At 42.2% G+C, this 9,809-nt stretch overlaps 4 pseudogenes; 2 read left to right on the forward strand and 2 right to left on the reverse strand.

Moving 5' to 3' along the window:
* Nucleotides 1-633: 633 nt before the first annotated feature.
* Nucleotides 634-753, reverse strand: LOC134929760 (5S ribosomal RNA; annotated as a pseudogene).
* A 229-nt stretch (nucleotides 754-982) lies between these two features.
* On the reverse strand, nucleotides 983-1,102 carry LOC134929723 (5S ribosomal RNA; annotated as a pseudogene).
* A 5,394-nt stretch (nucleotides 1,103-6,496) lies between these two features.
* Nucleotides 6,497-6,616, forward strand: LOC134929724 (5S ribosomal RNA; annotated as a pseudogene).
* A 229-nt stretch (nucleotides 6,617-6,845) lies between these two features.
* LOC134930013 (5S ribosomal RNA) lies at nucleotides 6,846-6,965 on the forward strand (annotated as a pseudogene).
* The last annotated feature ends 2,844 nt before the right edge of the window (nucleotides 6,966-9,809 follow it).

Raw genomic sequence — 9,809 nt, forward strand, 5'->3', positions numbered from 1 at the left:
TATATTTACTACACACATACATAAACACACCACACATACACACATATAAAATACATACACATAAATTAAGGTCACACTTAAACATCTGGAGGAGCTTGGAGTCCTCCTGACAATCTTATGCTGCATAGCAGGGCAGCCGACTGGCAGCCTCTCCCTGGAGCTCAGTGTAGCCATGTACTTGCCTATCCCTTCGCTGCCGAGTTCCTGCTGCTAAGAAAAAAACAAAACAAAGAAGTGTTGGAAAGTAGACTCTTTTTTGGGAGCACTCTAATTCAGAGGGTGGCAATATAATTTATTAATACTGATAAAACCATTTTTATTAGGTTACACATTAAAGAATTTTTTAAGGAGTATCTGCGTGAAAAATTAGAAGCTTTGCGAAAATATAGAACAAATTACAAATAGTACGTGATATCCATATCACAATGTATCAGTTGCCGGAGATTAATGGCTGTGGTTACAGAGTTCATTAATCATTACACATTCAGACTCATGTAATGTATGACCATCATTTGTTCAGCAGATATCCATTGTGGATTACAATAAATGCAGAGAATTAAATCATAGGTCATATGAGAGTCAGGTACCCCGTAGTATATATATGGGTGGGTGACACTGTATAGGGGAGTCAATTTCTTGCAGTACCAGGGTGCTCAGAGGTGGTCTCCCATCCTAGTACTAACCCGGCCTTTCACTGCTTAGCTTCCAAGGTCAGAAGAGATTGGGCATCTCCAGTGATGTATGACCGCAAATATTGTACTCTCCCTCTTGGATCACCTAGATGCGTGCAGCCACTTGGTTTAGTTACCCTTTAACTTGGCAGTCACAAATAGGATATAAACATATTGACGGCCTATTTTTGTAACGGGAAGGTTACACAGCATCCACAATTTGGGCTTGCCTTTTCACTGATGCAAACCAATTTTTTGGAATTCCAAATGCCCAATATTTTGGGTGTGGATGACACTATAGGGGAGTCAATTTGTTGCAGTACCTGGGTGTTCAAAGGTGGTCACCCATCCTTTTACTATCCCGGCCTTTCACTGCTTAGCTTCCAAGGTCAGAAGAGATTGGGCATTTCCAGTGAGGTATGACCGCAAATATTGTACTCACCCTCCTGAATCATCCAAATTTATAAATTGTGATTACCAAAGATAACAAGTTTTATATACATATGGTACAATGTTCGAAAAATTAAATGGGATAATGTGTAGCCACCTGGCTTAATCACCCTGTAACATATCAATCATGGATAACAATATACACATGAGTGAAGGCCTGTTGTGTGGGTAAAATTCCTGGACACCACACAATGTCCACAATTAGGACTTGCCTATCACTCCTGAGAATGCCCAAAGAACACCAGAACGGCCGGACCAAAATCAGTAACTATATAGGTGCAGGACATGATTATGCTGCACAGAAATAGATTTTCTAAATAATCAATTTATGGTACACCCTTATGCACTATACCAGACAATAGCTGAAAGGTGCCTGATGCCTAGAACCTCTAATAGATACCTGCATATATTGTAGAAAAGCAGGCTGGAACTAGGTGCTTGTAGATGATTTGCACATTTGTTGATTTGCTTGAGCCTAATAAGTTCTAAGTTCTGAGCATTTGCTGAAATTTGCCATTGTTGAATTTCAAAAAGAGAAAACACAGTCAGTGATACCTATATAATTGATGTCAGCTTGCAATTGATGTTTATAGCCAGTGTGGATAATCCCAATGGTATACCTTGATGCTGAGGGTATAAGGTCCTTGTGGTATTACTGGTTGGGACAGTTTATCCTGTATTGCTCTTTAACATAATATGAATATGACAATACGGCTGGAGATTATGTTATCACTTGTAATGGCTACTAATAGCTCAAAGACAGGAAGAAAGGAAGAAAAGAGAAGAATAGAGGGAGGAAAAAACTTTTTGCTGACAAGCTGATTGTTGTATGTGCAGATCGCAATAAAGAGAGTGCGGGGTATACGATACCAGCTCCGGTCTTAATGCTGTCACTGTGGGACCCGCCTGCTGCCGTGCCCGTGCTCCAGAGACTTCAGGGGCTGCAGCGGCGTGTGGTCGAGGTCTCCCCGTTCAGAAGACGGAGCTTGCGGCCGTTGCCTGTTGACCGTCCTCGGGATTCCGGCTAGTGCGGTCACGTGTGCGCATCACGTGATCACAGTACTTCCTCCTGACGTACGTTTCGCATTAAGTGCTTGATCACAGGACGTGATGTGTTAGCTGAGAGTTGCAGTTTTTAAACAAGAGTACTGATGATTAATTGGACCTGATAATTGTTTGACACTGGGTCAACCCACATTGGATCATTTAATTGCATGGTTGAGGATACTAGATGTTTCTGTAGGACGGCAATTAGGGATGTGTAAATAATATATATGATATGCGGGAGATGAGTTAATAAGGGCTGTAACCTGATATCATGGTTACTAATACATTTGTATGCCAATTGAATTATTAATGGGCTGAGTTCATAAATTAATTTTAATTTATCGTTAAGTGTGATAAATTGATATCTTGCTGTGCAACATGTAATTGATTATATGAATTATTAAAGTGAGTAATTAATCCAATTAATTAAACTGTAAACGCTTTTTGATTAACACTGGAATGACTAGAAAGTAATATTATAATGATTATGAATATATTGAGATATACGATTAATATGTGAGGTGGAAAAATTAGGGATGAGGTGTATTAGAATAAAGTATAGTAAATTATAATAAATTTTAATAGGCATTGTCTTAAATATAGTGTATGTTAGATAATGAATTTGAAAAATAGATTGAGAAAGAGGTACAGAGATAGTTGTGCTAATGAGGAATGACATAGAATAGGAGTGGTATGAATTAGGAGGGGGTGTCTGTAATGCAAGGGTGCATATGGAAGGGTGAAATATTTGTGGCTATAGTGTTTGTAAGTGTATAAGTGTTAAAACAATACGAGGGCAATTTATTGATATTTTGTAAAAACAATTACATGAAGAGCCCATGGTAAACTCTGGTGATAAAAAGTGAGAATTGTGCATGTTACGTGAACTTTATAGTGCATATATTTCTCGTTAAGCTACTTCACTTTGTGCTACACTATAATTTCTTTACGTTTAACGATCAATTTTACCTCCAAACAAGAGGTACGGCTATGGGGGCAGCCTGTGCACCTACATATGCCAACATATTTCTTGGATGGTGGGAGAGGGAAGTCGTCTTCAAGGATACCAATGACACTTTTACAACCCATGTTATCATGTGGAATCGTTACATAGACGATATCCTTATGATCTGGGAAGGTGAGTTACCGCTACTGCACCAATTTATTGAACATCTCAATAACAATAATTTCAATATCCATCTCACGCATACTATAAGTCAATCAGAACTGCCCTTTCTAGACCTATTGATTTATAAAAACCCAGAAGGAATGATTGCAACAAATCTATACCGAAAGAGCACAGCAACAAACACACTGTTACACCAAACTAGCTCTCATTTCCCTCCCACTATAAAGAATATACCAAAGGGTGAGTTTCTCCGTCTCCGCAGAAATTGCTCAGATGATAAAGAATTTAAAGTGCAAAGTATGGATTTGACTAACAGACTGTGTGAAAGAGGATATAGTAAAACCTCAATCAAAAAAGCCATAAAGACAGTTAAATCCATAAAAGGAGAGGACATTATCTTCAAAAAAGATCCCAAAAACAAAAGCACCGACAAAACTATTCGCTTCGTTGGGAATTTCTGTCAAGAATGGAGAAAGGTCCAAGAGGCAATACAAAAACACTGGCATATTTTACACGCAGACCCGACCCTGTCTAAAAATCTGGGCCCCAAAGTTGCCATGAGTTGGCGTAGATCAAAAAATCTGAGGGACAGATTCGTACGGAGTCATTTTAAAAAATGTCCCACTAAACAACCTGTAGTTACAGGCACATATCCCTGCGGAAGATGCAAAGTTTGCAAACACATTGATCCTACAAAGGAAATAGAGGATAAATATGGGGAAATGATACAGATTGTGGACTATATGAACTGTCTAACTGAAGGAGTCATCTACTGCAGCTGCAATCAAAAGTATATAGGCATGACAACGCGTCCTTTCAAACAGCGCATTCTAGAGCACATAGGATCCATCCGCAATGCCGCTTCAGATAAAGCCAAGATCAAACAACTGACATCTGTCGCCCGTCATTTCTATACGTACCATGAAAGAAGGTGGGAAGAATTAAAAGTCTTTGGCTTGGAGAGGATAAGACTCGGGATCCGAGGTGGTAATCTCACCGAAAGTCTGCTTAGAAAAGAAAGTGAGTGGATTTTCAAGCTCGGATCCATGCATCCAGCAGGGATGAATGAAAATATAAATTATGGAGTATTCCTGAACTGAAGCCTACTATGATTCATGGCAATCAGCATCATACTGATCATGGTCCATCATCATATATACAAGATTACTGCATTCGTACTAACCTAAACACATCATTTACACATCCCATTGCATCACTAGCCCATATCCATATATGCACTATAAAGTTCACGTAACATGCACAATTCTCACTTTTTATCACCAGAGTTTACCATGGGCTCTTCATGTAATTGTTTTTACAAAATATCAATAAATTGCCCTCGTATTGTTTTAACACTTATACACTTACAAACACTATAGCCACAAATATTTCACCCTTCCATATGCACCCTTGCATTACAGACACCCCCTCCTAATTCATACCACTCCTATTCTATGTCATTCCTCATTAGCACAACTATCTCTGTACCTCTTTCTCAATCTATTTTTCAAATTCATTATCTAACATACACTATATTTAAGACAATGCCTATTAAAATTTATTATAATTTACTATACTTTATTCTAATACACCTCATCCCTAATTTTTCCACCTCACATATTAATCGTATATCTCAATATATTCATAATCATTATAATATTACTTTCTAGTCATTCCAGTGTTAATCAAAAAGCGGTTACAGTTTAATTAATTGGATTAATTATTCACTTTAATAATTCATATAATCAATTACATGTTGCACAGCAAGATATCAATTTATCACACTTAACGGTAAATTCAAATTAATTTATGAACTCAGCCCATTAATAATTCAATTGGCATACAAATGTATTAGTAACCATGATATCAGGTTGCAGCCCTTATTAACTCATCTCCCGCATATCATATATATTATTTACACATCCCTAATTGCCGTCCTACAGAAACATCTAGTATCCTCAACCATGCAATTAAATGATCCAATGTGGGTTGACCCAGTGTCAAACAATTATCAGGTCCAATTAATCATCAGTACTCTTGTTTAAAAACTGCAACTCTCAGCTAACACATCACGTCCTGTGATCAAGCACTTAATGCGAAACGTACGTCAGGAGGAAGTACTGCGATCACGTGATGCGCACACGTGACCGCACTAGCCGGAATCCCGAGGACGGTCACCAGGCAACGGCCGCAAGCTCCGTCTTCTGAACGGGGAGACCTCGACCACACGCCGCTGCAGCCCCTGAAGTCTCTGGAGCACGGGCACGGCAGCAGGCGGGTCCCACAGTGACAGCATTAAGACCGGAGCTGGTATCGTATACCCCGCACTCTCTTTATTGCGATCTGCACATACAACAATCAGCTTGTCAGCAAAAAGTTTTTTCCTCCCTCTATTCTTCTCTTTTCTTCCTTTCTTCCTGTCTTTGAGCTATTAGTAGCCATTACAAGTGATATCATAATCTCCAGCCGTATTGTCATATTCATATTATGTTAAAGAGCAATACAGGATAAACTGTCCCAACCAGTAATACCACAAGGACCTTATACCCTCAGCATCAAGGTATACCATTGGGATTATCCACACTGGCTATAAACATCAATTGCAAGCTGACATCAATTATATAGGTATCACTGACTGTGTTTTCTCTTTTTGAAATTCAACAATGGCAAATTTCAGCAAATGCTCAGAACTTAGAACTTATTAGGCTCAAGCAAATCAACAAATGTGCAAATCATCTACAAGCACCTAGTTCCAGCCTGCTTTTCTACAATATATGCAGGTATCTATTAGAGGTTCTAGGCATCGGGCACCTTTCAGCTATTGTCTGGTATAGTGCATAAGGGTGTACCATAAATTGATTATTTAGAAAATCTATTTCTGTGCAGCATAATCATGTCCTGCACCTATATAGTTACTGATTTTGGTCCGGCCGTTCTGGTGTTCTTTGGGCATTCTCAGGAGTGATAGGCAAGTCCTAATTGTGGACATTGTGTGGTGTCCAGGAATTTTACCCACACAACAGGCCTTCACTCATGTGTATATTGTTATCCATGATTGATATGTTACAGGGTGATTAAGCCAGGTGGCTACACATTATCCCATTTAATTTTTCGAACATTGTACCATATGTATATAAAACTTGTTATCTTTGGTAATCACAATTTATAAATTTGGATGATTCAGGAGGGTGAGTACAATATTTGCGGTCATACCTCACTGGAAATGCCCAATCTCTTCTGACCTTGGAAGCTAAGCAGTGAAAGGCCGGGATAGTAAAAGGATGGGTGACCACCTTTGAACACCCAGGTACTGCAACAAATTGACTCCCCTATAGTGTCATCCACACCCAAAATATTGGGCATTTGGAATTCCAAAAAATTGGTTTGCATCAGTGAAAAGGCAAGCCCAAATTGTGGATGCTGTGTAACCTTCCCGTTACAAAAATAGGCCGTCAATATGTTTATATCCTATTTGTGACTGCCAAGTTAAAGGGTAACTAAACCAAGTGGCTGCACGCATCTAGGTGATCCAAGAGGGAGAGTACAATATTTGCGGTCATACATCACTGGAGATGCCCAATCTTTTCTGACCTTGGAAGCTAAGCAGTGAAAGGCCGGGTTAGTACTAGGATGGGAGACCACCTCTGAACACCCTGGTACTGCAAGAAATTGACTCCCCTATACAGTGTCACCCACCCATATATATACTACTGGGTACCTGACTCTCATATGACCTATGATTTAATTCTCTGCATTTATTGTAACCCACAATGGATATCTGCTGAACAAATGATGGTCATACATTACATGAGTCTGAATGTGTAATGATTAATGAACTCTGTAACCACAGCCATTAATCTCCGGCAACTGATACATTGTGATATGGATATCACGTACTATTTGTAATTTGTTCTATATTTTCGCAAAGCTTCTAATTTTTCACGCAGATACTCCTTAAAAAATTCTTTAATGTGTAACCTAATAAAAATGGTTTTATCAGTATTAATAAATTATATTGCCACCCTCTGAATTAGAGTGCTCCCAAAAAAGAGTCTACTTTCCAACACTTCTTTGTTTTGGTTTTTTCTTGACCACTGAAAGCAACAATTAGTTGGGACTAGGATTAACTATCCATATACCCCTAGTTGCTATATCTAGAAGCAATTCGGGATAATTCAGTTTTTCAGAGGCTACTAATTATCAAATTGAGGACTTGTGCGGTTCCCAAAACACCTTCTTTTCTAGAGTTCCTGCTGCTGCCAACATTCTTGGGTGCCGAGTGTCCGCCGTTGCCGACTGCCCGCCATTGCTGAAGTGCTGCGGGTGCCGACTGGCCGCTGCTCCCGCCTCTGCTGAGTTCCTGCTGCAGCTCCCCTCCTCCCTCAATACATTGCACAGGAGCCACACGCGGCAACATTGATCCCTGCAGTGGCAGTCACTCTCAGTGTGACTGTGTAAAGCTGCCTTCGTCCGGGAGTGGGGGCGTTGTAATATTAATGATATGCAATCGCGGGGTCGGGGGGGGGGGGTTATTGCGGAGGAGATCGCAGACGTCTGTTGTGCGAGGCGGCAACATGTGGAGCGTTACTCCGGAGAGGAGCAGGAGACTGTTGCTAAAACAACTGTAACCATAACCATCAGCACGCTGCTTACTCTAAGTGCATAGAGTATTGAAGCTGCTGCCGATGAGTTACATTCACACTGACAGCGCAGCAAGGATGTCGCGGCCGCCCAACTGTTACGGCAGCGGCTTCAATACTCTATGCACTTAGAGTAAGCATCGTGCTGACGGCTATGGTTACAGTTCTAGCAACAGTCTCCTGCTCCTCTCCGGGGTAACGCTCCACATGACAAGAAGGGAAGCATTCATCGGCAGCGTGAGCTGCCGCCCTCCAGTGGTCTGCGCCCATAGGCAGCTGCCTAAAGCTGCCTAGTGGTGGCGCCGGCCCTGGGTGTGAGTTGCAGGGGCGTGTCAGTTTGGATTGGCAGGCAATATGGGCTGTCCGTTAGGCGAGCAGCGGGCAGCGGGCAGAGCTCAGGTATCAGCAGCTGTCACTGCTGCTCCGCTCTCTGGGTAACCAGAGATCCTGCGCTCACAGACACAGCTTCTTTTCCCCCCGGATACTCAGATTCTCCCGACCAATGTACCCAGTTCTCAGCACCACTCTCTGGAAACTTCAACACTTGTCACCAAGAAACTTCCAGACTTGTGCACGTCACCCTTGCCATCCGTCCTGCATGCATTAACAGGGCACCAGCATAAGCACGAGGGCCTCTGGAAAGTTCTCCATCCCCCAATGTTCAGGTGACCATTAGTGTCCACTCAATATTTCCCAGTGAGTTCTTTAGTCCATAGTCACTTTTCCCTACTATATAAATACTTTAAATCAGGCCCGGCGCTAGCCACTCAGCAAAGGGATGCAGTGCAGGTAGGCACCAGACTGGTGAGGAGCTCTCCCTACTCTGCATCCCTGTGCTGAGCTGCTGTCGCACAGGGGAGGGGCAGAGGAGGCTTTGTGCTCAGTGCTACCGGTGCCTGGTGGGAGAGGAGGCTTTGTGCTACAGCTTCGGCCAGCCAGACTTCCTTAGGTAAGTTTTTTGAAAGAGAGTGAGTGTGCATGTGTATACAGTATCTGTGTATACTGTATATATGTGTGACTGTGTACGTATGTGTGTAATGTATGTCGCACAGGGGAGGAGAGGGGCAGAGGAGGCTTTGTGCTCAGTGCTACCGGTGCCTGGTGGGAGAGGAGGCACAAAGCTTCCTCTCCCACCAGGCGCCGGTAGCACTGAGCACAAAGCCTCCTCTCCCCCTCCCCTCCCCTGTGTGACAGTTCAGTGGCCGGGCGGGATCCAAAGGGGGTGGAGCTAGATGTGAATAAGGGGTGGAGCTAGACGAGACCAGGCTGCAACAGGAGGATGAGCTGCTACAGCTCCAAACAGCCAGACTTCCTTAGGTAAGTATTTGGAAAGAGAGTGAGTGTGTATGTGTATACAGTATCTGTGTATACTGTATATATGTGTGACTGTGTGCGTATGTGTGTAATGTATGTACAGTATGTATGCATGTGTGTGTGTGTGTGTGTGTGTGTGTGTGTGTATGTGTATATATATATATATATGTGTGTGTGTGTATATGGTGTGTATCTGTGTGTGTATGTTTGATTGCAGCATAATGTGTGTAAGCAGCACTGGTACAGGGGGCATTACATGTGTAAGCGGCACTGGTACAGGGGGCGTTACGTGTTTAATAGTCACTGGTACAGGGGGCGTTACGTGTGTAAGTGGCACTGGTACAGGGGACGTTACGTGTCTAAGCGGCACTGGTACAGGGGGCATTACGTGTGTAAATATCACTGCTACAGGGGGCGTTATGTGTGTAAGCATCACTGGTACAGGGGGCGTTACGTGTCTTAGCAGGACTGGTACAGGGGACGTTATGTGTGTAAGCATCACTGCTACAGGGGGCGTTATGTGTGTAAGCGTCACTGGTACACGGGGCGTTACGTGTC

Source organism: Pseudophryne corroboree, chromosome 5 (assembly GCF_028390025.1).
Source record: "Pseudophryne corroboree isolate aPseCor3 chromosome 5, aPseCor3.hap2, whole genome shotgun sequence".
NCBI classification, from domain to species: Eukaryota; Metazoa; Chordata; class Amphibia; order Anura; family Myobatrachidae; genus Pseudophryne; species Pseudophryne corroboree.